The sequence below is a fragment of the Pelodiscus sinensis genome, chromosome 12 (assembly GCF_049634645.1).
Source record: "Pelodiscus sinensis isolate JC-2024 chromosome 12, ASM4963464v1, whole genome shotgun sequence".
NCBI classification, from domain to species: domain Eukaryota; kingdom Metazoa; phylum Chordata; order Testudines; family Trionychidae; genus Pelodiscus; species Pelodiscus sinensis.
This window is the reverse complement of record NC_134722.1, coordinates 4,536,632-4,562,938: the sequence shown is the minus strand read 5'-3', so window position 1 is coordinate 4,562,938 and position 26,307 is coordinate 4,536,632. Positions and strand designations below refer to the sequence as shown.

The 26,307-nt window shown below is 47.0% G+C and overlaps 1 protein-coding gene across 7 annotated transcripts in view; it reads left to right on the top strand.

The window, feature by feature from the left end:
- LOC102449832 (zinc finger protein 469) overlaps positions 1 to 26,307 on the top strand; it is a 511,263-nt gene that overhangs the window by 173,171 nt on the left and 311,785 nt on the right. The window contains exon 1 of one of the 7 annotated variants that reach the window (XM_075939910.1): positions 6,142 to 6,253. The exons of the other annotated variants lie outside the window; for them this stretch is intronic. The gene's annotated coding sequence lies outside the window, so the exon portion shown is untranslated. Of the gene's footprint in view, positions 1 to 6,141; positions 6,254 to 26,307 lie in introns of those variants that run through there. 7 annotated transcript variants of the gene reach the window in all.

The following is a 26,307-nucleotide window of genomic DNA, read 5'->3' as shown; positions in this document are numbered from 1 at the left end:
AGTCTCCCTCCATTCCCTCCATGTGCACTGTCACCCTCTTTCCATGCACACTGTCTCCCTGCGGCTCCTGCCATCTGGAACGGCTCTTCTGTATCTCGCTGTCTCATCCGCTCTCCCTGTGGCTTCCCATCTCAGCTGAAAGCCAGGCTGCTCTCCCTGCTCTGCGCCTCTCACTGTCTCTGTGCCTCGGACAGCCACGCAGCTCTGTTGTCTAACTCGGGAACAGGCCTTGGGGGAAGTCCAGTGGCTCTGAAAGGTGCTGTGCACACTGAACTTGTACTGCACAGTGAGGTTTCCAGGTAGAATTGATGACTTGCTGGCAGCTTCTCCCGTCTCTTCTGCAAGGGGCTGGGTTTGGCTGGGCCCGTCAGTCCTCCCTTGTGCCCACTGTGCTTTTTATGCGCATGCACGTTGGTGAATTAACACTTGCAGAATTTGCACATCCAAATGTCACTTGGACAAGGGGGCTTAGTACCTGACTGGGCCATCACCTGTACATGGAATCAGAATCACAGAACCCCAGAAGGGAACTCGAGAGGTCATCAAGTCCAGTTCCCTGCCCTCACGGCAGGACCGGGCACCATCTAGATCATCCCTGATAGATGTCTATCCAACCTGCTCTTACATATCTCCAATGAGGGAGATTCTGCAACCTCCCTAGGCAGTTTACTCCAGTATTCAGCCAGCCTGACGGGAATCCTCCCTTGCTTCAATTTAAGCCCATTGCTTCTTGCCCTATCATCAGAGGTTAAAGAGAATCATTTTTCTTCCCTCCTCCTTGTAACACTCTTTTAGGTACTTAAAGCTATTATGTCCCTTCTTAGTCTTCTCATTTCCAGACTAAATAAACCCAGTTCTTTCAGTCTTCCCTCATAGGTCATGTGTTCTAGACCTTTAATCATTCTTGTTGCTCTTCTCTGGACCGTTTCCAATTGGTTCAACATCTTTCCTGAAATGCGGGGCCCAGAACTGGACACAATACTCCAACCGAGGCCTAATCAGCACAGAGTAGAGCAGAAGAACGACTTCTCGTGTCTTGCTCACAACACTCCTGTGAATGCATCTCCAAATCATGTTTGCTTTTTTTGCAAGTATCACGCTGTTGACTCATATTTAGCTTGCAAGTGTTAGCCTCTGTCCACAGCTCATGTGTACAAATGGAGGCCAGCGTTCAGAAATCAGCCCCCGTGTACCTCTTTGAGGAATTTGTTGGTGTCGCAGTGTAACTCCTTGGCATCTAACTCTCTTATCTACAGTGAAGCTTTTTATTTTTGGTTACTGTTGGGTATGTGGCTCTAGAGGTGTCATCATAAAAATACAAGTAGGGAAAATAGCCTAAACTAAATTCCATATTCCTCAACCGAGAAGTCAGTAAACTCGCATTTGCCTCAACGACATGACTGTGTGGGATCACTGGAAGTTCGTTCTCACAATGGCTTTTTGCGTGACTCCAATTAGAACCATTCTCCAGATCATCTGCATCCTTGTGGTTAATTTTATAGATCAATTATGTCCGCTTACCAGGGGGCTCCACAACTGTTTTTGTGCAGGCATTGGTGCATCTCGAAGTGCATCATTTTGGATGCTTTATGTAAAAGAGAGAACATTTTACAAAAATAGAATTCTCAAATGCCTGTTTCAGAGCACGTTTGACTTTCCCCGGGTGCAGTGAACACAACCAGATGTCCTGAGAGCCCAGGGTGACCGGGAAATTATTAATTAGGTAGTGAGTGAAAGAGGAGATTGCAGTGTTTGGATTTCCTTTAAAGATAATTATTTTTATCCTACACTGACATATCCCAGCACAGACCGACAAAAGATTCCATCTGGGCAGAACAAACAGAGAGGGAAAGTCTAGCAAGATGGAACAAAAGGAGGCTGTTGCACATTTTGACAGAGACGATGGTTGTGTCTGAACAGAGGGGCTCATGGTAAAATGTAAGCTAAGGCTGGATACTTATTTTGAAAAGCAAAATGAAAAATTATTCTCCCTGAAGAGTGAAGCACGGGAAGATAAGTGATTTGAGAACAAGAATCCATCCCTGGAAGTCAGATTGTCTCTTTTTTAGGCCATTTCAGTAGTCCTGTTCCTGTATCCTTTCACGCTTACATGTTTCACTCAGAACAGGAAATTCTGACCTCACCCGTTGAGAGTTGTAGTGGAATTTCTTCTGACCTCTCCATCCCTACTTCACAAATCTGAGAGTTTTAAGACCTAAACCTCAGTGGTTGCTGAAGACCCCTACAGTGTCACCGGAAGCACCTTGCAGAGTTGGATTAATAGGTAGTTTGGAGAAACATTCCCACTTTGGGGTTCTTATCCAAGCCAAACATCCCAACTCCTTTGACCTTCACTGATCCAAAATGAAAATGATAACAAGGGATGTCTGTCTGGAAATAGGTCCAAGATGCACATTCAAAGCCTTACCTACACTTCAAATATGCCTGTGTTTTGGATGATCTTGGGGGTTTGGTTCATATGTAACCTCTCTTCTGTCTCCTTGAATGTTAAACCAAACCTCATTGCATGTGATGTTTCTTTTATGTTCTCGGGAGGTTTCTGCTGCCATTTAAACCAAACTGCCAAGGGTGATGCACTTATGAAAAGAATTATAGAATCATAGAACACTAGAACTGGAAGGGACCTCGAGAGGTCATCAAGTCCAGTCCCCTGCCCTCACGGCAGGACCAAGCACCATCCAGATCATCGCTGATAGATGTTTGTCCAACCTGCTTTTAAATATCTCCAGTGATGGAGATTCCACAATCTTCCTAGGCAATTTATTCCAGTGTTTAACTACCCTGACAGCTAGGAAGTTTTTCCTAATGTCCAACCTAAATATCCCTTGCCCATTGCTTCTTGTCCCATCATCAGAGGCCAAGGAGAACAATTTTTCTTCTTCCTCCAGTGAGTTGTCCTGTTGCACTGTGCAACCACCCTGTAGGAAAAACTGACTAGCCAGGTAACTGATGATTAGAGCTTGGGGAATCATATAAATTAGCTGCTGTGCATTTCAATTTGGAAGAACTGTTCAATTCACCCAACGATTTCCCCTTTTCTGTTCACTATTTTTTCAAGCATTTGTGCGAGCTGGTATTTGAAGAATGGCTGTTCTGTATTTACAGACCGGCTAAGATGTCAGTCCCTGAATGTAGATATTTGCCATTTGTTAAAGAAACATGTGCGCAATTTTCTCACGTTTGGCATCTAATCAGAGAACAGGAACAGCAGCACGTGACTAAGGTGGCCAATCATGCCCCATGTCTAGAAATGAGTGATGTTGCTGAAGTGAATAGTGTGTGAAGAACTCATTGGCTGAGATTTATTGGACAACCAGGTCTAATAAATACATTAGTCAGAAGTCATGCATGTTAATGGGCAAGACATAAAAGAAAAAAAATGGGGGACGATAGGATCAAATTGTCTGCTCCTTTTGACTCTCCCAGCTCTAGTGATGTTTGTTGCTTCTACTCCGTAACTGGATGCCTTTCCCTCCTTAGCCATTTCATGGCAAACACGCGTCTGGGAGGCTTTCAGCCTTCCCCCACTTAGTATCACAATAACGAAGCTTGACTTTGCAAATATGATTTTGTCTTAGACGTGCTTTGCAATTTGGGATCAGACCAACCTCCCTTCTGGGCCCGTGAACTCCTCCAAGGGGCAGGCAAGCCAGCTTGCTGAGCGGTCCTGGAGATTGCCAAGTTCAGGGAATGCCTGGTGGGAAGAATAAGGGATCTGTGTCAAGGAGCCAGCTGCATCCAGACTTCAGGAGTTGCTTGTACTGGGCGTACAGTATTAACGATGATGGATTATGGTCACAAACAAAAATACATGATGAATAGACAATACAGTTCTACTTTCCGTCCTCCGCCAGCCTGTCCTTCGGCCAAGATGAAAGCACAGCAGAATAGTAATAAGAATAGTTTGCATGCATGTATCACTTTTCATCCACAGGGCTTTTATCTTTCGGGACAGTGCTTCATTTGTGCCAGGGCTCAGCCCCGGCACCTCTAAGCTGGGCAATTCACAGCCCTGACACTTCTGGGCTTGCTGCATCAGTTATGAATGTAAACAAAAAGTTGTTTGAGCCCCAGTGCTGCCTTCATTACAAATTAAGCCCTGTCTAATGCCGTCCTTGAATTGTGGGACGATTGTCAAAAAACTGTGGCTAAGTTGAGGACAAACCATGAAAAAATTACAGAAACGTAAAAATGGGCCTTATTATTTGCGGTAAAAAAAAGTCCATGATTAGTTTTCTGCAATTTTCTGTTGTCGGCCGTCTGGGGCTCAGAGTTGGGGCTTCCACTGCTGGCTGCTTGAGGCTGACAGTAGCCACCAAAGGCTGACAGCAGCCACCAAAGACTGACAGCGGGGCCTCCTGCTCTCAGATCCAAGGTGGTGGGGCTCCCAGTGTCAAAATTATGGTGGAAGCCTAATATTCTAGAATCCGCAATATCACAAGTGAGAAATGGAATTCACTACAGCAGGCCGGGGGAAAGTACGGCCCATGGGCCAGCTCTGGCCCAACAAGCCACCGGATCCGGCCCGCGGATGCAGTGGGGAGCCCCAGGCAGGCTCCCTGCTTGCCTCACCCCACCCATGTGCCACTCAGAAATGCGGCTGCCAGGCAGTTTTGCTTTAAAATCTGTGAGCCCAGAGGGGTGGGGGGAAGGCTTTAGGAGCTGCTCTCACCCTCAGCACAATCCCATTGGCTGGTTTTTGTCCAGAAACTAGCCAATGGGAGCTTTCTGTTTCAATAACAGGCAGCCAAGAAGCACCACACCCCCTCCCCTCCGGGACTCGTAGTTATTCACAGAGCACATGGCTGCAGCCTGTGCGGGGGTGGGGCAGTCAGGGAGGCTGCTTCAGGAAAGTGCTGCTGGGCTGCTGGCTGGTACGTCTCCTGGCCAAAGCCTGCCCCTGGCACCCCAGCCCCTCCCTCCTTCATACCCCTGCCCCCCACTCCTGTCCATACTCCACATATCCAAATCCCAGTCCCCTGCCCCAGATCACAATCCCCTCCTGCCCTAACCCCTGCACCCCCTCCTGTACCCCAATTCCCTGTCCCAGTCACAATCCAACCCCCTGCATCCCAGTCCAGTGCTCCAGGTTACTACCACCCCTTTCACCCAAACTCCCTCCCTTATCCCAACCTCCCTTCTGCACCCAACTTCCATCCCAGACCCCGCACCTCCGCATTAATATCATGGAAGAGTGTGGCCCTTGAACACTTTCTAAATTCTTGGAGTGCCCCCACCCCCTCTCAAAAAATTATTGCCCAGCCCAGAGTTACAGGCATTCCCTAGGATACAACCATCTGACTTCCGAACATCCACACAATAGCTCAACTGAAGCCTCAGGCAAGAGGCACAGATGTTGGCGAAGTCAGCAAGTGCTAGCGGAGGACTCTGGAGGAGCAGTTGTGCACTAGTGGCTGGAGAGAAGTGGCACTTTGAAGGGGAAACCAGCACTTCTTTGCAGCCGCCGGCTACACAATCACCCCCTGCTCCACCAGAATCCTCTGGCCTGCACTCACACTGCTCACTGCATCCTGGGGAAAGGGGGCTGTAGGATGGGGCTAGCCCCAGGAGTCTGCACAGAGCCCATGGTGGAAGCCACGTGTGTGGCAGCTGGAGGATGCAGCTTGAGAATCACTTGAGAATCTCTACCTGCCTCCTCATACTTCTCTAATGAAACCTGCCTTTCCTCAAGCACCAGTCTTCATGGTTAACGCCATGACTCAAACCTACAACGTTAGGTTGCGGAGGCTGATGCCTTAGCCATTATGCTGCCAGAGGACCCACCATACCTCACTAGCTTCACTGGCTGCCTTATCCTGCCTACCTTTAGCTGGTGCCAGCCCTAGGGAAGCTGGCAGTGGTTGTCTGGCTGTTTCCCAGGTGGCTTGCTCTGGGGCTGCACCGCGGCTCGACTCCGGCACATGGCCAGCACATGGCCGTGTGGTGGGCTGAGCACAGAGCAAACGATTAATGCTATTTTTTACTTCAAACAGACAATATTTCAGCTACATTATGAGCTCAATAGGCTTTTTATGGGCTAGCCGGGGAACCTACCTATCCTTTAGAACATTGTTTCTATGGGAAAAAAGTGTTCCGAGTTCCACACAACCGACTTACAAACGAGCTGTTGGAACACAACCCGTTCATGTGGGGGGGAGTAGCAGGGACTGAAACAGTTTGCCCAAGGCCCTCACAGCAAGTCTGTGGTAGAGTGGCGAATAGGAGGGCCATGGTGAGTAATCTGCTGAACGTGAGTTTCTAGGGCGACACTGTGGTCAAAGGACCAGTGTGATCCTCGGATGCGAAAACAGGGCTATCTGGAGTAGGGGCAGAGAGGTTATTTTCCTCATCACTTTGGCACTGGTGAGCCTGCTGCCGGAATTCTGGGCCCAGTTCTGGTGTTCACAGTTCATGGCGTTGGTAAATTGGGAAGGACTCCGTGGAAAACCACAAGCAATGTCGAAGGGCTAGAGAAACCCGCCTTACAGAGAGACCTCGATCTGTTTAGTTCGCAAGGCCGATAGCCATCACAGGCTGGCAGCAAGGTGTGGTGGGGGTCTCAGCTCTGTGCCCCTAGAAGGGGTGGAGCCTCAGGAAGAAGGTGTGGGGCTAAGCAAAGTCTGTCCTTAGCGCCGCTCCCCAGCCCTCAGTGCCACGCGGCCTGGTGCTTTGGTACTCCAGCAGCAATTCAAAGGGGCCCGGAGCTCTGGCTGTTGCCATAGTAACATTGGTGGCGACCAGGGGCTCCAGGTTCCTTTGATTCTCCGGCCCTGAGGCAACTGTTCCTTTTGCTCCTTCTGTCAGCGGGCCTGTGTTTAGCTTAGAGCGTGTTAAGGGGTGACGATATGGGCAGCAAACATTCGAAAAAGGACTCTCCAGTCTCGCCACTGCCTCTCCAGGATGGGTGGTTACCCAAACCGCAGCGAAAGGCTGGTGAGTCCATGGTTGACTGCACCCGAATTAATGTGAAACCGAATCCTGGGTTTTTTTTGCATGCGTATTCGAATGCTTTCCCATGAGGGACGGCCTGTGTTTCTATAGAAAGCACAACGTGGTGAGCAATGGCAAGGAAGAGAAAGCGGCTGTTAGTACCTTCGGCAGGAGTTTGCCGTCTCTTGTTTCATTCCAAAGCTTTCCTTTCCTGCAGGGTTGGGGGGAATTTGCCAACATGCAGCTCTGGCTGTGGTCTTTGCTGTCTTTACCATTCCTCACCTTCCCTTGGGCCCAATTCATAGGTGGTGTACACAGGTATGTGTCATCTGTCCTGGCTATGTCATGGGCCGTTAGTGTAAACGCTATCAGAATCTGGCCATGGCAGTGTTGGTTGCTTAGAAACAGAGGTGGGGGAAAGCTGAGACAGTCTGAGGAAAAACCACCAGCAGCGGTGTGTGAAATGAGTCAGGATGCCTGTGTGCTTGTAGACCTTCTTACGTTGTTGTGGTATTTGCATTTCCTGGGCATGGGCACTTACCCATGTGTGACTTCCACTGGCACCTACTTTGCCTCCAACTTGTATGCTCATAGATTTGAACTCTGTAATGGTGAAGTATTTCCCGGAGATAGCTTCCTTCTGTTGGACAATTTGTGGTTGGTCTTGGCAGAGGAACCCAGTTCACAAATCCATTGCAGATGATAACTAGGAAAAAATGTTCCTGCTCTGGGTCGGCAGGGAGATTGAGAGGCTGTGTGATTCTCACAAAGTACTTAATCAATTTTTCCTGTCATCCTGTCCACATAATATTGTCACAATATGTAACTGAGAGGGACAATTAGCTTGAGGGCATCTGTCTCTCAGTCGCAGAAGAGGCAACTAAGGTGCAAATAATACAGGTAACAGCATCAGTAGATTACGGATGCTATAAAAACACGTCTTCATACCTTTGTGAAGCCAACATAAACATATGCAGATGAGTGACTTGCACAGGTGAAGGGGAAATGTCTGGTGCCTCAGTGAAATGCAACACACCCCACTTTGGATCTGCTCCAACTCCCAATCTGGCTAATGGGAGTCTTTCCGTTGATTTGAATTGGAGGCAGATCAGGCCCTTAGACCCCCTACAACACTGAGAATTTGGGGTCCTGCAGAGGGCACCAGAACCTTTGTAGAAGAGGGGCGGGCCAAGGCCAAAGTGCCCCTTCTGTGGCTGGTTGGTCCCACCGTGCTCTTCTGGCACCACAGCGGCCCCTGGTGGGAGAAAGGTGTAGTTGAACCGCGGGGAAAAAATATCCACGAGGGACATGAATTCTGTGTTTATGTTTCTTTTGCTAAAACATAGGGAGGAGCGTGGTCCTCTGGCGCCTCATGGTATTTGTGCTCTCCTACTACATAAACACACAAATTTTCAACAGCAGCCTCTGAGTTTGTACTCGCATAATTGTAAGAGAATAATAAGTGGTTGCGTCTCTAGTGACCAGATATGGCAGATTTTCTTTCCTGAGGCCAAGTGACAAAATGGCTAGAAGAGTCTCTCTTGGCATTTTGTTGCTTTAATTTCTTGGCACCGTCCTAGCAGATGTCTAAAACTGGGAAGCCCTTTCTCCTCCAGCTGAAAAAGCTTTTATAACAGGTTTAAATGCTCTATGTAAACCACCTTTCAGCATTTTTCTGCAACATAAAGTCCAGGGGAGAGGAGTGAAGTTTAATACATTTGTTCCTTTGAAACGGGGGAGCTTTGACGGCATCTACTAGTTACATATTCCAAACATGAATTGTATTACCCGGCCATAGATTTTTATTTAATTAAAAAACAGATTGGCTGAATATTGCTAACAGTTTTGAGCGCTCGCTATATGAAGAGCAGTGAATTGAAATAATGTTTACTTAACCTTCTGTGACAGACCCAAACTTTATGGGTTTTAATACATATTTTACATAGGTAAGATGACAATGTTATTAAAAAGGAAAAGATTTGTTGATCTGAAGCATAAAAGGACTGTGGCCTGAAATCCTTTGAAGTGCTGTAAACCTCTTTTAATGTAATACACCTGTGCTGGTGAGCATAAACACGGTCCAATGTTATGCACTGAGGGCCAACCCCCAACCTATAACATGATCTTAAAAACAAGAAAACAACCAAATATCCTAGTTCCTGTTTGTCCTCCTTGTCTGCCATCACTTTGGGGAATAAGCTAGGACCAAGTTTCATAAGTACAAGTTTCGTAAGCGCAGCTGTAGACTGACTTTGAAATGTGGTGCTAAGAAGAGTTAGATTGCTAGGTGGGTTGCAATGGATATTTGGCTTGGTCTAAGCCAAAGTTTGCGGTCTGTCCAGACAACAATAATTACAGCTCTGCATGAGCTACAGAAAATGAAAATGCAGCAAAAGAGGACGGTGAGAGATGTGCATCAGGGGATCGGGTGGGGGCTAGCGGGTTTTTCTGAGTTACTTGTATTTTGAGTTCGACAACAAAAAGATGGCTATCCAAACTAGGAATGTTAAAAGATGCTGAATAAGGTAACCATGTAACCACTAAAAATCGTAACGGTTACGTGGATACACATGCTGCCGGCTCTGATGTATAAAGCTTAAATAAGCTTTATACTGCAGCGCCTGCAGCAAAATCTCCCCAGGAGCGGGACCACCAGCCCTCCTGGCTCGGCTCCTGTTGAGGAGGCCTCATTCCTGCAATGAAGTTGCCTCCCTGAGAGTGAGGCAGAGTTTAACCCAGTTCATTAATTGATAAACATCAGCTTATTGGTTAACTAGTTAATCGGTTAAACTCTGACATGCCTAGTCCAAACCTTGCCATCTTTTAGAATTGCTTGCATCACGATTCATGCAATAAATAAAGCAACTCTCAATCAAACCTGCCTCTGAACTATACCAGCTGCAATCGAGTCATGGCAGAAGCAAGCCAAAGCCACTATCTGCTTCTGACCTCTTCTCTGTTTGCATGTTTTGCTGTTCATCAGCTTTTGCTGGCGGAGAGGAAGCATTGTCATGCAGCTGCAGGTACTTAGAATCAGATCTGGGTTCTATTCCGGATTTCACTGTGTAACACTAGTCAAATTACTTTGCTGCTCGTTAATATAGTTTTCCCAGCTGCAATAAGAGCATAATGTTTATCTTCCTCAGAAGAGTGTTATGAAGACAAGTACAGAGAGATGTAAGTGCAAAACACATATTTTTGTTGATGCGTAGATGATCTCAGCCGAAGACAACTTGGAAGTGCTCATTTCACCCAGCCGACGATACCTAAAAAGCACCATCAATTATTTCACAGAGTACAGCAACATGGAACACTCATGACCAACCCTTCCAATTCCCTGTAGCACGAACATGGCCCAGGGCTGAAACTATAACTCTCGAAGTGTCTGCCTTTTGGACAAAGTTAGCAGCCTAATGTTGATTGTGGTTTCAAAAACAGCCTTAGTCTATGATATGGCCCATGGGTTCTCAATATGTGGATTACAACCATCCTTCTTTTCTGCATGGCCAGATGAGATGTTGTGGGGCAGAGGCCCAGAAACAATGGGAGGAGGCTATGAAAACCTTGTGTTAGAATGTTGAGTTGTGGTATGGAAAACATCAGAAATGCTGCTTATGGGCAGCGTGTTCCTGTTGGACAGACTCCCATAGAACTTGGGAAAGTACACGACTGTATATCAGACCTGTCCCAGACGACTGACATAACGAGTCTCCAGCACTGAAGGGAATTTGCGATCATGGAACCACTGGAAATATATGATTTTGGCAGCTAGGCTGAAGAGCACTCTTCATTTGGTATTTTTGGAGAGTGTTTTTTGTGAACGTGTATGAAATGCATCTCAGAGCTGCGGGACCCTTTATATCTTCTTCCTTCTGTTTCCTTTGTCTTCATCACCTTGAAGTGTGGAGCTCAAGTGTGGGAAGTCCACGTGCATGGGTCTGATGTTCTGTGAGCAAAGAAGTGTTTTCTTTCGACATATACGCTTGATTTACAGTGTCGAAAGTCTTCCCAGGGGAGAACACCGCACATACTTAAGGGCTCTTTAGCTAGCGTAGGAAGTCGGAACAAGAACGGCGGGCAGAGCGGTGAGACCCCACCGACGTGGAAGGCCCCCGGCTGTGTCTGTGGGGGGCCAGGCAGCAGTTCGGGTGGCATGCCCCAGTTAAAAATGGCTAACTGGTTAAGTGCTAGTGTTGAACTGGTTAACCATTTTAACATCCCTAAACCAGGTTTCCCACATTCCACTCTAATACCCCACCCACGAGACTGCATTAACTTCCCAGAGCCCCATGTTTCCAGTGTTTCCAAGCTATGCTCTGAAAGCTGGTATACATCCCATGGGCACATAGGCAGCAGTATAGATCAGGTATGGCCATGCTAGGTAACATAATGAACGCGCATGCCAGCACAAAAGCCATGCTGTGCTGGGAGGACACAAGGGGTACGTCTATACCGCGGCGCTGTTTCGGGATAACATCCATTATCCCGAAATAGCATTCTCCACTTCTTAAGAGCAAGCCCGTTATTTCGAAATGCATTTGAAATAACAGGTTTGCTATTCCGATGCCCCGTAAACCTCTTGCACGAGGATTAAGGGACTTGTTGTAATAGCACTCTCTTTTGAAATGTAGCGCTGTTTAGACGCCAAATTTCGAAATAGGCTGGTTCAAAATCAGTGACATACTTTGCATAGCTCAAACTGCGTTGCTTATTTCGAGCTACACGCCACTGTATAGATGTACCTGTGCTCACAGAGGTGTGATGTGTTGCTGCAGATCTTTCCTGTGGGACTGCACACGCACATATCTTGAGGCTGGTTATCATCCCATGGAAAGGCATGTTGGGAAGCATATAATAACTGTAGAAATATGTCAAATATCAGAGGGGTAGCCATGTTAGTCTGAATCTGCAAAAGTGACAAGAAGTCCTGTGGCACCTTATAGACTAACAGATTTATTGGAGCATACGCTTTCATGGGCAAAGACCCACTTCGTCAGATGCATCTGACGAAGTGGGTCTTTGCTCACAAAAGCTTCTGTAGAAATATGGATTTCCTGCTTCTTGGAAAAGTGTCGTGCCGATGCTACTTGACCCGGAGCAGCTATCTGATTGCTCAGGGGGGTCTTTGTGTGGTGAAACAGGGATATTTCTAACATTACGCGAGGACTTAGAATCATAGAATCATAGAATAATAGGACTGGAAGGGACCTCAAGAGATCATCGAGTCCAGCCCCCCGCCCTCAAGGCAGGACCAAGCTCCACCTACACCATCCCTGACAGATGTCTATCTAACCTGTTCTTAAATATCTCCAGAGAGGGAGATTCCACCACCTCCCTTGGCAATTTATTCCAATATTTGACCACCCTGACAGTTAGGAATTTTTCCTAATGTCCAATCTAAACCTCCCCTCTGCACTTTAAGCCCATTACTCCTTGTCCTGTCCTCAGAAACCAAGAGGAACAAATTTTCTCCTTCCTCCTTGTGACACCCTTTTAAATATTTGAAAACCGCTATCATGTCCCCCCTTAATCTTCTTTTTTCCAAACTAAACAAGCCCAGTTCATGAAGCCTGGCTTCATAGGTCATGTTCTCTAGACCGTTAATCATTCTTGTCACTCTTCTCTGTACCCTTTCCAATTTCTCCACATCTTTCTTGAAATGTGGCGCCCAGAACTGGACACAGTACTCCAGCTGAGGCCTAACTAGTGCAGAGTAGAGTGGCAGAATGACTTTACGAGTTTTGCTTACAACACACCTGTTGATACAACCTAGAATCATATTTGCTTTTTTTGCAACAGCGTCACACTGTTGACTCATATTCAACTTGTGGTCCACTATGACCCCTAGATCCCTTTCCGCCATGCTCCTTCCTAGACAGTCGCTTCCCATCTTGTATGTATGGAACTGATTGTTCCTTCCTAAGTGGAGCACTTTGCATTTCTCTTTATTAAACCTCATCCTGTTTACCTCTGACCATTTCTCTAACTTGCTAAGGTCATTGTGAATTATGTCCCTATCCTCCAAAGAAGTCGCAACCCCACCCAGTTTGGTATCATCTACAAACTTAATAAGCGTACTCTGTATCCCAATATCTACATCATTGATGAAGATATTGAACAGTACGGGTCCCAAAACAGACCCTTGAGGAACTCCACTTGTTATCCCTTTCCAGCAGGATTTAGAACCGTTAACAACAACTCTCTGACTACGGTTATCCAGCCAATTATGCACCCACCTTATCGTGGCCCTATCTAAGTTATATTTGCCTAGTTTATCAATAAGAATATCATGCGAGACCGTATCAAATGCCTTACTAAAGTATAGGTATATGACATCCACCGCTTCTCCCTTATCCACAAGGCTCGTTATCTTATCAAAGAAAGCTATCAGATTAGTTTGGCATGACTTGTTCTTCACAAACCCATGCTGGCTATTCCCTATCACTTTATTACCTTCCAAGTGTTTGCATATGATTTCCTTAATTACCTGCTCCATTATCTTCCCTGGGACAGACGTTAAACTGACCGGTCTGTAGTTTCCTGGGTTGTTCTTATTCCCCTTTTTATAGATGGGCACAATATTTGCCCTTTTCCAGTCTTCTGGAATCTCCCCTGTCTGCCATGATTTTTCAAAGATCATAGCTAAAGGCTCAGATACCTCCTCTATCAGCTCCTTGAGTATCCTGGGATGCATTTCATCAGGACCTGGTGACTTGCTGACATCTAACTTTCCTAAGTGATTTTTAACTTGTTCTTTGTGTATCCTATCTTCTAAACTTACCCTCTCTCTGCTTGTATTCACTACGTTAGGCACACCTCCAGACTTCTCGGTGAAGACCGAAACAAAGAAGCCATTGAGCATCTCCGCCATTTCCAAGTTCCCTGTTACTGCTTCTCCCTCCTCACTAAGCAGTGGGCCTACCCTGTCCTTGGTCTTCCTCTTGCTTTTAATGTATTTATAAAAGGTCTTCTTGTTTCCCTTTATGCCTGTAGCTAGTTTGATCTCATTTTGTGCCTTTGCCTTTCTAATCTTGCCCCTGCATTCCCGTGTTGCTTGCCTATATTCATCCTTTGTTAGTTGTCCTAGTTTCCATTTTTTATATGACTCCTTTTTTATTTTGAGATCGTGCAAGATCTCCTTGTTAAGCCAAGCTGGTCTTTTGCCATATTTTCTATCTTTCCTACACAGCGGAATTGTTTGCTTTTGGGCCTGTGACAGGGCGCTCGCCCTGCACTGGCCCTTTAAGGGCAGACCCCGGCCGGAACCAGGGCCGGGGAGATTAGCCCAGCTGAGGCTGTACTAGTCCATTAGGGTCCTGTTGGGCGCTATAATAGAGGATGGGCTGCTGCTGTGAGGGGGAAACAGTGAGAACCTGGCTGCTGAGGGAGGAGGAGGCTCCCTGGAGCTAGGGCAGGGCTGGGGGAGGCCAGGCAGGGCTAGGGGAGCTTTGGCCAGCAAATCCTCAGACTGCAGGGCTTGAAAGAAGGCCCGATGAAGGAACATCGACCCCTGGAAGGGGGGCTCAGAGACAGACTTGGGCACTGCCGGAGGGCAGTGTGGCGAAGAGGACGCCGCAGCCGGGAGTAAAGAGGGGAGACACCACCCCAGAGAAGGCACCCTACCTGCCGAGGGAGCCAATTCCTGAGGACAGACGGCAGGGGGGTTACGGTGGTGAGTGCACCCCCTCACAGGGCCCTTAACAACGTCCCTTTGAAATACTTCCAACTCTCCTCAGTTGTTTTTCCCTTCAGTCTTGCTTCCCATGGGACCTTACCTACAAGTTCTCTGAGCTTATCAAAATCTGCCTTCCTGAAATCCATTACCTCAATTGTGCTGGTCTCCCTTCTACCTTTCCTTAAGATCATGAACTCTATTATTTCGTGATCACTGTCCCCTATACTGTCTTCCACTTTCAAGTTCTCAACTAGTTCCTCCCTATTTGTTAAAACCAAATCCAGAACAGCTTCTCCTCTGGTAGCTTTTTCAACCTTCTGAAACAGAAAGTTGTCTCCAATGCAGTCCAGAAACTTATTGGATAGCCTGTGCCTCGCTGTGTTAGTTTCCCAACATATGTCTGGATAGTTGAAGTCCCCCATCACCACCAAATCTTGGGCTTTGGATAGTTTTGTTAATTGTTTAAAAAAAGCCTCATCCACCTCTTCCACCTGGCTAGGTGGCCCGTAGTAGACTCCTAGCATGATATCACCCTCATTTTTTACCCCTTGTTTTTTACCCCTTGATTTCATTTTTTTTTACTTGATTCATTCTGGTCCATTAGCAGACATTGCCGTAGACATGCAATACACATCAAATATTTATTATTGTTGCTGCTTGTCCTTGGTTTGGAAGTGAAAAACTTTTCTGGCTTTCTTATTACAGAACCTGCCATTTTCCTCCTGTTAGTTCTACATGCTTTAGAGTCATCTGTTTTCGAATACACTCAAACCCAGGAAAAAAAAGATGATCTTCCCAGATGCTGCTTTAATTCCACTTCACACTTCCCTGATTATTATAGATGGAAATGTAGTGCTTATTGGTGCAATCCTTCCCTCTTGACAAGCTGCAGGACTGAAATAATCTAGGGCTCTGGGCCTTTCAGATCTTTTACTAAACACACCTTCCTCCTTTGTTCTCAGTAGAAAGGATGCTGCCTAATCCAATTTCTAAACATTTACTAAAAATAAGCCAACTCAAATTGTTACCACTCACTTGGCCTGTTGGAGCTTTGCCAGGATTTCTTGTTTTATTGGGTGTTGAAATGTGTACTTAACCCATTAGAATGTCCGCTTCGATTAGATTCATACCTTTCAGCTGGGTCCGGTGTGTAGAGATATCTGATTTAAAGGGGAGCTGCTGGGGTTTCAGAAGGATACAATTCTTCCTTGCCAGAAGATGTTCTGAAGACCAGGACTTTAACAGGGTTCAAGAGAGAACTAGATAAATCCATGGAGGTTAGGTCCATCAATACTTATTAGCCAGGATGGGTAGGGATGGTGTCCCCAGCCTCTGTTTGTCAGGGGCTGGAAATGGATAACGGGGAGGGATCACGTGATGATTTCCTGTTGTGTTCACTCCCTCTGGGGCACCTGGCATTGGCCACTGTCGGCAGACAAGACACTGGGCTAGATGGACCTGTGGTCTGACCCAGTATGGCCGTTCTTATGTTCTTATGTTTGTAATGTTCCCAAGTAGTACAGCAACATGGGACAAACTCGGGCACAGTTCCTTACTCGCCTGAAATCCTTACTCGGGCACAGTTCCCACTGACTTTGGTCCATTGCTCTCCAAGGCCTCCATTCAACTTTTCGGCCCCTGGGAAAGTCTGTTCAATATATACTTTCCCTATTATGCAGGGTTGTTTTCGAAAGACACCCCTTTGGCTCTGAAGTCTCCAAGCTGCAGTTCGGTAGAGGCTGTTACCTTTGGGGGGAGGGGTAATTAATACATGCATTAGAGTGTGTTAAAACTAGGCCCGAAAATCAGTGAGCGATGTGCGTTGGGGAGATCTATGTAACAGCTTGGTGCCAAGTACAGTGTGTGATGTAGGATTCCCAGGAAAGAAATAATCACAATAACTATTTACCTTGCTGAGGTCTTTAATTCTTGTTTATTGTTGTTTTTAATGAGAAATCCTCATATAGGAACCCCCTATTCCATCTACCTCTTTTGTCTTCATTTATAAAATAGCATTACCCGGGAAAAAAATCGAAGAGCTCACCCTGGAAGTTTGCAACGTTTTTCATGGCCTTGTCCCGGAGTGGGATTCAAACCTACCACGATCTTGTGTAGAAGCATAGCCTGCTAACTGAGCCCCAGTCATGACTAGACAGAGAGCCAGAGCAATCATTTGTTTGCACTAATTAAATGTCGCTTGTTTAGTGCAGCAAAGACTGAACAAAGCACAGGGGGTAAAAAGCGGGGAATACTGCAGTGGCAGAGCTGAAATGTACAAATAGAGTCCAGAAAATTTCTTCCATCTCTAATTATCCTTCTCACTTATTATTTAAAGCCTGTCCTTTGGGCCTCTTTAAGCGTGGAACAGATGAAATTTCAGGCTGTGTTTGTACCACCTCCTAGAAAGTCTCATTTAATAATTGTTGTCCAGTAAATAAATACACCAGGCCAAGTTTTAAAGTGCAGATACTGGTCAGTGTGCTAAGGAAGCACAATCTAACAACAAAATGTGACCAACCGGCACTGGGGACAAAGCCAAGTTCTTCCTCTGAGAGTCCTCATCAGGGAGACAGACAGTCCATGCATCTGATCAGAGACTGCAACTGGTGGTGCTGAATGAATGTGAATGGGCACAGCTAAGAAACGGGAGATTAAGCTGAAATCAGACGCACCACTCAAGGGCTTTTCAGTTACTTGTTTACATTGATACTTGGCAGGTACGCTAAAGCAGTGCATCTAAGAGACTGAAACCGAGAGTTCCTCTTTATGTGCTTAATCTCTGGCTCCTGTTTTACACTGCTGCTGGCCTCGAGAAGAACAGCAGTGCTAAATAACAGGCACAGAGCAGCCCTTCCTGTCCCTGCTCTGTGTCCCAAACCTGTTCTGCTCTTTCTCTTCCATCATTCTTTATGGGATTGTTCTGAAAATGTCTGATAAGCAGGTGCTTGGCTCCAGCTGTGTTAGTCTGCAGTGTTGTTACCTGTGGAGGGTCGGCAATGCAGTCTGTTCTTGGTGCATTAAGACTGGATTTGTATCCTAAGCACACAAAACAGGAGTTGAATGAATGCAGGTAAAGGCTTCGGGTGAAGAGATTCATTCATCTTAGCAGATTTGCTAGCGCACACTCCTTTCGGATTGGACTGACTGCCCAAGAAGAATTCATCTATACCTAAAAACCATGTGTGCTATAATGTTTTCCCTCTCCCCTCCATCTTTCATGTTGTCTTAGACTGTAACTTTTCCAGGGCAGGAAGCATTTCTGTCTCAGTTTCAACCGTGCCTAGCACCATCTTAATTTGGCCCCTGGTGTTACCATAATGTAAGTGACGAATGACAGTACTCGCTCTCTCCGTGCCCCCCGAAAATGTCCCCAGGAAATACTTTGGATAGTAGAATTGGGCCTGAGCTAAAAAAATGTTTGGATTCCAATCGGGATCGAAACCTCACCAGGGATCTAAGCTTCCAGATCTCAGGTTTTGGCTTGGGTCTTATCAGAGATGCAGAAACATTATGATTAACGGGTTAACCGATTAAATAGGGGGGGCTTTCGAGCCCAGCTGGGCTGAAGCAGTCCTCCCATTCACCATGGCTGGGCTTGGAGGGTCCCCCTTTCTGTGGCTGGAGGCTGTTTTGGCCAGGCCAGGCCAGGCTAGGCCCGCTACGGATGGGGCCTGCTCCTGCCAGTCTAGGCCCATAGAGGGCTCAGGCTCCTCCTGCCAGGCAGGAGCACCCCCGCAACCCGCAGTGGGCCTTGCAGGGCTGGAGCAGCCCCCTACTCCCTTGTCAGAGGAGATCACTGCAATGATAAAAGTTATATATAAAGCCGCTTGTGCTGCTTAAAGAATTGGGTTCTTACACGGGACGTTCAGAATGTTAGCTGAGTTGCAGGGAGCGGTTTTGGATGATCCTGAATGAAGCATCTTTGTATATGCTGATGGTGTCAGACACGTGGCAGACTTTGCTATTTTGGAAAATGTGGACAGCTGCAGGGGCAGCGAGGTCACGGAATATGTAGAATGGTGCGTGCCCGGAGGACGCGTGACCAGAACCCGTGGTTCCTTGGAGGAGGAGGTTAAAAGGAGATGTCTCTTAGCCACAAGTGCAGCACAGGAAATTTCTGGACTGATAAGCACATTGTGTGGTGCCAAAATGAACATTTATCCGCACAGGGAATGGTCAGCATTAGTCTATGGTCAGGCAGCAGCAGAGTTCAGTGAGATGGACCGCAGGAAGCTGGGGGCAGTAGAGGTGACAGCTCTTGGGAATGGCAGTGCAGAGGAGAATGGTTTTAAGATGCATGTCGGTAGAAGGCGAGTTGGGTGTGACGTCGTGGGGACGGGCTGCCGTCGAAAAGACTCTGAGAGTGGGGTTACTGCAGAAGAAACTCACAAGATGGGGTTGCCAACTTTCTGAACCCTACCCTGCCCCGCTCCTGCGCCAAGGCCCCTCCCTTGCTCCACCAGGCCCCGCCTCCTGCTCATTCCATCTCCCTGCATCTGTCGCTCGCGTTCCCCTTCCCTCATTCATTTACACCAGGCTGGGGCAGGGGCTTGGGAGGCAGGAGGGAGGGAGGGCTCTAGCTGTGGGGTGCAGGCCTGGGGGTGGGGCCAGGGTTTAGGGATTTGGGGTGCAGGAGGAAGCTGGGGTTGGGAGGTTAGGAGTGGGGGCCAGGGAGTTGGGGTTCAGACTCTGGCAGGTGGGTGTGAGCGCCATGGTGGGGCCAGCAAGGAGAGGTTAGAGTGTGGGCTCTGGACTGGGGTTGAAGGTTGGGTGCGGGGAGGGGGAGGGCTCTGGATGGGGGTGTGGCCTTTGGTGTAGGGCTGGGGATGAGTGGTTGGGATTCAGGAGGGGGCCCCAGACTGGGGAACCATGTTGGGCAAGGAAAGTACCCAAAGCCTTTCTGGCTGCCCTTGGGCCTACGAGGCAGAGAAGGGACATTCTGCCGCTTCTAGGAGCCATGCGGAGCCAGTGTAGGCAGGGAGCCTGGCTTAGCCCCAGTGTGCAGCCAACTGGACTTACTGGCCTGGTCATGAGTGCAAACTGGAGCCACCCGCATGTTCCAGTTGGAAACCAGATGCCGGCATCCCTAGCACTAGAGCTGGTGGGAAGATACAGGGATTTTTCCCAATGAACAGTTTTGACTTTTCATTGAAAAAAACCATTTTGGGGGTTGGTTGGTTTGTTTTATTTGTACAAAAAGTTTTTTTTTTTCAAAGTGTCCACTTTCCTGGAAAAAAAAAATTCAAAACCCAATTTTTTATGAAAATACAATTTTGATGGGGATTTTTCAACCAACCCCAAATATCTGATTTGTGTGTGCACACAGATGTGCAAATGAACACCTCTTTGAGTGCCTTAACTTGCAAATCTTGCCCCTTAGGGAGTGTCAAAAAAAGCTCAGGTTGACAAGTGGGAATCACTCCAGTAAGTATGGTTGTATATTTGTATGTCAAATTCATCCTTAATATGCAACCTCATTGGTTTCAAGCAGAATGCACTAGGGATGTTTTTGGCCTGAAGTCTGTGGCAGTCAGGAATAGAACCCAGAGGTCAAAGTGCACAGCTGAGTTATCTTCTGATATAGATATATGAGAGAGTTTGTCTGTCTGTCTGTCCAGGTGTCTGTCTGTTCCAGAACTTTTCCTACATGGTAAGAGCTAGGACCACCAAATTTGGTAGGCCACTTTCTCTTTTTATAACTTAAAAACAAGGTCAGGGTTTGGTTATGCCAGGACAATGGGATGTTCCTGGAATGGGATTGTTTCTCATAACCCAGAAAGGGAGGGCTCTGCTCGTAGGGACAGTTAGACAGTATAATGACTGCAGGGGGGTAGCAAGGGCCCAGCGACTGGGACAGCTATGACCCTATTGGGGCTGTAGTGGCCTGGGAGAGGCACTTCACCCCTGATTCCAAGCTGCTGCAATGAGAGAGGGGAAGCCTGTATACTGAACCCCTTATCCCCGCTGCTACCCCCACCCCAGAGCAATGATTTCAGTAAAGAAAAACAAACAAGGATTTGAATTAAGGATCTGCACATCATCAGGTAAATCCTCTACTATGTCTATATTTAAATCCCAACTCTCAGCTGTGTACTTTAACCTTACCACTGTCAATCACTCTAGTAAAGTGTCAAGCTGCCTGGAAGTATTGTATGGCTTTTCAGACAAATAGTCTGAAAATACTAGCAGTTCAGTTAACTGGAGCAATGCATTCATGGCAGTCAGGAACCATTCATGCCAATACCAACACAGAGATTAGAGTCATTTCCTTTTCTTAGCTGCAGAAACTCTGACCAGATGACTTGAGTGCCTGACAAGGATATTTTAGCTCTTTCTCGATTGGGTGAGGAAAAGTGAATATCTGCTTCTGGCTATCAGCTAACCACAGGGAGGCATTGACTTATCAGCATTAACAGAGAGGTGAAGAGAGAAAAAAAAGTGCTGAAGAGATTGATTATTCAACGAAATACTGGGAACCCACTGTATATAAAAGTAAGAAATCCAGAAACTCTGTTTATTGCTCTGTAGCCATCATTGTGGGATCCCTGTTAATGTTTATGTGGTTGTTGTTATGCTAGAGAGGCCTTTAAAAAACCTCAGGCATTACCATTTTTCAGTGTCTTCCATGATCACTTAGTATTAGTTCTGTCACAGTGTTTCGAAAGCTGATGAGAACAGCCAGAAATGAATCTCAGGCGTGTGAGGAATCTCAGTCTACACAAAGTCAGTGTTTCACAGACTCGTGCAGTGGGTGAGGTTTGCAAAACGAACAGCCGCACACCTGTTAGGTAGTAAAACTCTCACTACACCGGAGAATGTTTCCGGAACAATGTCCATTTTTCTGGAAAAACTATACTGACATCCACACTGCTACTGCGTTCTTTCGACAGAAAGGCGAAAGAACAGAGGGGTTTTCTGACAGCGGTAAACATCTTTCTACGAGAAAGAAGCCTTTTTCCGAAAAAGCTTTTTCGGAAATAGGCATGTGTGGACGCGGAAGAGAATGTTTTTTTCGAAAGAAGAGGACCCCTAGGAAAAAGCCACTCCATCCAAAGTAATCACAACTTAAATGCGACATAGGATCCAATCAATGTAGACGCTATCTTTCAAAAAAGCAGATTGCTTTTGCGTTGTGGTTTTGCTGTGTGGACACTCTCTTTCGAAAGAAGCTTTTCCAGAAAAGCTTCTTCTGAAAGAAGCCTGCAGTCTAGACATAGCCTTACTTATTGCTGACTCCTGCATCTATAACTCCACAGGTATGGGCGCATTTTGCATGGTTTCTGTTTGTGACAGGGGCCGTGGTCACTCCTGACTTGTAGCTTTCTCCAGAGCAATTCTTCCCTTTTCACCTTTCCTGACTGACTCAACATAACCGGTGGGTGGTATTCCTCCTTTCCTGGCTCCTAGTCTACAAATCTCTAGTTGATTCCCTGCCGTGAAGGTTGAAACGGAGCGTGTGCTCTCCAGCGTCCAAATAAAATTTGGATTTCACTGTCTCTAAAGCTCAGTTCCATTGAGTTTTCTTCTTTTCTTTTGGATGAATTATTGGCATTCTATCCCAAGAGCAATAATACTTGTTCTGGATGGAAGCTCACCACAGCCAAGTTCTTAATATGGCTCCTCCATACACATTCTCTCTACACCTACATTTTGAGGGATTTAGCTCCCAATACTGCATGTTAACAGAATGTTTTTCTACTTTAAAATCAAATCAAAAGTGCCACTTTTAGCCTTTGGCACACAGTCCTTTCCAGAACATTTGAGCTATAGGCACCTCCTAAAAACCCATCTATCCTGCAGAAAAGAGCAGGGAAAATTTAATTGTGGTAACAATTCTTTGCTGTAGCTCTGGGGGCCAGGGCTTTTGGCAGATGGGCAATATTATATTTGCATAAGGAGTATGCAAATATGCAACTACAATGTTACCGGTCCACCAATTCTCACAACAGCGAAGCGTGCCAGTGCCGACGGGGATGCCTTCTGCGTTCGATGTAGCTTGTCCTTATTAGACCCAGTAAATTGAATGCTGGGAGATTGAATGCGGCAGTGTCGATCTTTCCGGTAATGGAGACATGGTCTGAGAAGGGAGAGCAAAGTCTGCTGTACAGTTGTAGCTACCTGCCCATTGGCTTTTAGCTCATTCTGTAGCAGCGTTAGCCCCTAAGATCCCAGGTTCAATCCTATCTGCCGCTGACCCGAGTTGAAGGTTTGTATTTGCACATCTAAGGAAAGTTGCTTTGTTTGCTGACAGCTCTGGGATCCAGGTCATTAGCGGTACCCAGAACTGCAATGCATTAAAAGCCTGATCCAAACCCCTTTGAAAGGATCAGAAAACTCCCATCAGCTCCGCAGGCATTGCTTCACGCCCTCTGTTCCTTGCAGGAACATATTTGCAAGCACAGCAAGTAGGGTGGAGGGGGGGAGCTGAACACTTCAGACCTGCCTCCAAAATCCTTGTGTTTTCTGGAACTTTTCAGGTTTGTCCAGCACTAATCCAGAACATCGATACGGAAAATACATTAACTTGTGAGCCTCCCCGCTGCTCTGCAGCCATCCGGAGTTCCCAGACACAGACAGAAAATGTGAGAGAAGCCACTTTGCCCCCCCAAAGCCACCTTGCCCCAGTGATTCAAGATTTCCCCGTCAGCTGGAAACGGATGGCCTTGAAATTGTGTATGTGTAACCCACACACTCAGTGTGGTCCACTGTCCCATGTAGCGGCACTTAGACCACGTATAGCAGCAGATGAGAGCAAGAGAGCTCTTCAGGTTCGGAGCCAGCTGGCTTTATAGCTCACACTGCAGCAGCTCCTATACTAAGCTCTCGAGGTCCCAGATTCAAATGTGAAGCGTGGTGGTTACAAGTGCACCTGGAGGGATTTGTGACCCTCCCCCCACACCTGTTCCAAGGACATCCAATTGGGTGTAGGTCATTAAAATGTTGATAGTTTTGGTTTTGTAATTCCCCAGGGAGCTTTTCCCCAGTTCAGCTTTAGACCCAGCTGAACATTGCTGGAATGATTTGAAGGTAGCAGGAGCTAGAACTCTAGAAGGCAATAGGGAACCTGCGTACCAAACTTTTGGTATGGGATAATACGCAGTGCTCTCAAACACACCCAATTAAGCCAAGTGACTTGGGCCCCTAGAAACTTGTAAGTGGAGTTTTGCTCTCCTGGTTCCTTGTAACATCATGGTGGCCCCAGAATGGAATTTCCTTGAAGTGAGACGGGGCTGTCCCTAAAGGTTTCAATAAGATGTTCTTCTGCCAGGCCCAGGTATTCAGGCAGCTTTGTCTTACTGAAGGGGTGGGGGACCTTTTTTGGGTTAGGGGGACATGGACCCACAGAAAAATCAGTTTTGGGCAGGGGGGGTGCGCACACAAGTGAGAAGCAAACCAAACAAACAACCCCAAAAACCATAAGAACGGCCGTACTGGCTCAGACCAAAGGTCCATCTAGCCCAGTGTCCTGTCTGCCGACAGTGGCCAATGCCAGGTGCCCCAGAGGGAGGGACCACAACAGGGAATCATCATGTGATACCTCCCCTGCTACCCAACAAACAAACAAAATAATCCCCCACAAAACCCTCACTGACGTGACCCCTGACCGAGAAGCAAGAAGACACTCCCCACATCCCCCCTCATTCTCCAGACTAGTAGATTTTGTGTGCTCCAGCCCCATGGAGGGAGACCAGAACTACAGGGGCCGGATCCAGGCAAGCTGGGGGCCACACCTGGCCCCCGGGCCTTAGGTTCCCCAGCCCGTCTCACTGCATGTACAGCATAGCGCAGCTCTCATTTTGCTGCTTTTATAACACAGGAGACTGTAAATTAATTGGGCTGAAGTTTCGGGACTGAAGTCCATTCAGAAGGGTCTTCTCCAAATATTGGGCCATGGGAAATGTGTGAACGGACACACTCCAAAGCCCATTGAAGTTAATGGAAAGTCTCCTATTGACTTAAAGGGCTTTGGATCAGGCCCATGGATGGTCTACAGGACTGGAGCTAGTACCATAAATTAAAGTGGTCTCTGCTCTACCTCACCCCTGTTTTAGAAGAACTTACCGTAAGGATAAGATGGGGATTCAGTCGGGGTAGGTCTACGCTACGGGGCAAAGTCGAGTTAAGCTATGCAACTTCAGCTACGTTAATTGAGCAGCTGAAGTCAAAGTACGTTAACTTGGCTTCTGGCACTGTCTACACTGCAGGAAGTTGAAGGGAAGACACGCTCCCTTCAGCTTCCCTTATGCCTCATGACAGCAGAGTTACTGGCATCGACCAGAGTGCTGGTTGAATAAGCTGTCTTCACTAGACCCACTAATTCGAACCCTGGAAAATCAGCAGGGGCAGCTTCACTTTTCTTCTGTAGTGTAAATGGATGCTCAATGGCCTTTACTGTTATTACCAGTAAATATGCCAGTTGTGGTGCTCTTTTATTGAAATGTAAACTCTTCTCCACCAGGAAATAGTGCAAGAACATTATTGCCCTGTGTAGGTCCTGCTTGTTTCTGGGAAGCTCTCAAAGAAATGTGGGGTCTTTGTCACCAGTCTAGTTTGAAGGTCTTCCATTTAGGGTCTTCCATTAAAAACAGCAGCCCAACTTCCATTGCCTGTGATGGTTGTAGGTTTGGGTCTGTTGTGAAGAGGATTTAAGGAGGGAGGAAAGTCCTCAAGATGGTAATCCTTCTAGTGCAAGCTGTGATCTTGTGACATGTCACTTAGTACGCAGTTAACTTGTGGAACTGCTTGCCAGAGGATGTGGTGAAGACTAGGACTTTAACAGGGTTCAAAAAAGAGCTAGATAGATTCATGGAGGTTAGGTCCATCAATGGCTATTAGCCAGGATGGGTAAGAATGGTGTCCCTAGCCTCTGTTTGTGTGGAAATGGGTGACAGGAGAGAGATAATGTGATGATTACCTATTGTATTCACTCCCCCTGGGGCATCTGGTATTGACCACTGTTGGCAGACAGGATACTGGGCTAGATGGACCTTTGGTCTGACCTGGTATGACCATTCTTATGTCCTAAGTGAGGCAGAGTAAAGCATGTGTAACCCACACACCTGCTGGGTGGGGGGCACTGTCCCATGGCACTACACTGAGACCACTTACAGCGAGAAGAATGAGTTTCGTCTACAGCCTGAGTGAGAGCCATCTGGCTTTTTGCTCAAGCTGTAGAGGTTCATGCACTTAAGTTCCAGAGGTCTCAGGTTCTGTTCCGCCTGTTGGCATTACAAGTGGGGGTCATCTGGGATTTCAAGTGGGAAGTTTCTGAAGCTCAGACTGAGTTTCCTCAGCTAGGGGAAGTTTGTAACCTACACACCTGTTGGGTGTAGTTCACTGCCCCACGTAGTGGCACTGGAATCACTAGGGCACATCCACACTAGGAAATTATTTTGAAATAACTAAATTCAAAATCATAACTCCCGAAATAACAAAATCAAAATAGCACGTCCCCGTTATGGAGGAGCCTTGAAATGAGTCCGAGGCAGGCTCCATTACTGTGGACATGCTACCTCGACTTAGAGCCCCAGGAAGCACTGGAGAGTAAGTACTTTGAATGACTCTGGGGAGTCGTTATTTCGAAATAGCAGCAGCAGAGTGTGCACACTAGCCACCTCAAACTAACTGCTATTCCCTGAGGAAAACAGGAGTACAGGTTTCAAAATAATTTCGGATGCGCT